Source organism: Saprolegnia parasitica (assembly GCF_000151545.1).
Source record: "Saprolegnia parasitica CBS 223.65 unplaced genomic scaffold supercont2.43, whole genome shotgun sequence".
Classification (NCBI taxonomy): domain Eukaryota; phylum Oomycota; class Saprolegniomycetes; order Saprolegniales; family Saprolegniaceae; genus Saprolegnia; species Saprolegnia parasitica.
In genome coordinates this window covers 424-688 of record NW_012156437.1, presented here as the reverse complement: position 1 = coordinate 688, position 265 = coordinate 424, and positions in this window count along the sequence as shown.

The window sequence follows — 265 nt, the reverse complement described above, 5'->3', positions numbered from 1 at the left end:
AGCGTTGCGCGGCAGGTTCGGAGCTACGAGAATGCCGAAGCGCCTTGGTCGGCGTCGACTGCTGAACGAGCTGCAGCGTCGGCAGGTTGGGCAGAGGCGAGTGCGTGAGGACTTGCGTCTTGTCTCGGTTCAGCTTGAATCCCGAGAGGCTGCAAAAGTGGTCTACGAGCGCAAGCTGGCGCTGGAGAGCGGCTTCGTTAGTCGCAAAAAGTTGAGAGTCGTCGGCAAAACAGCTGACGACGTGCGTCGTCGAGTCGATCTGGAG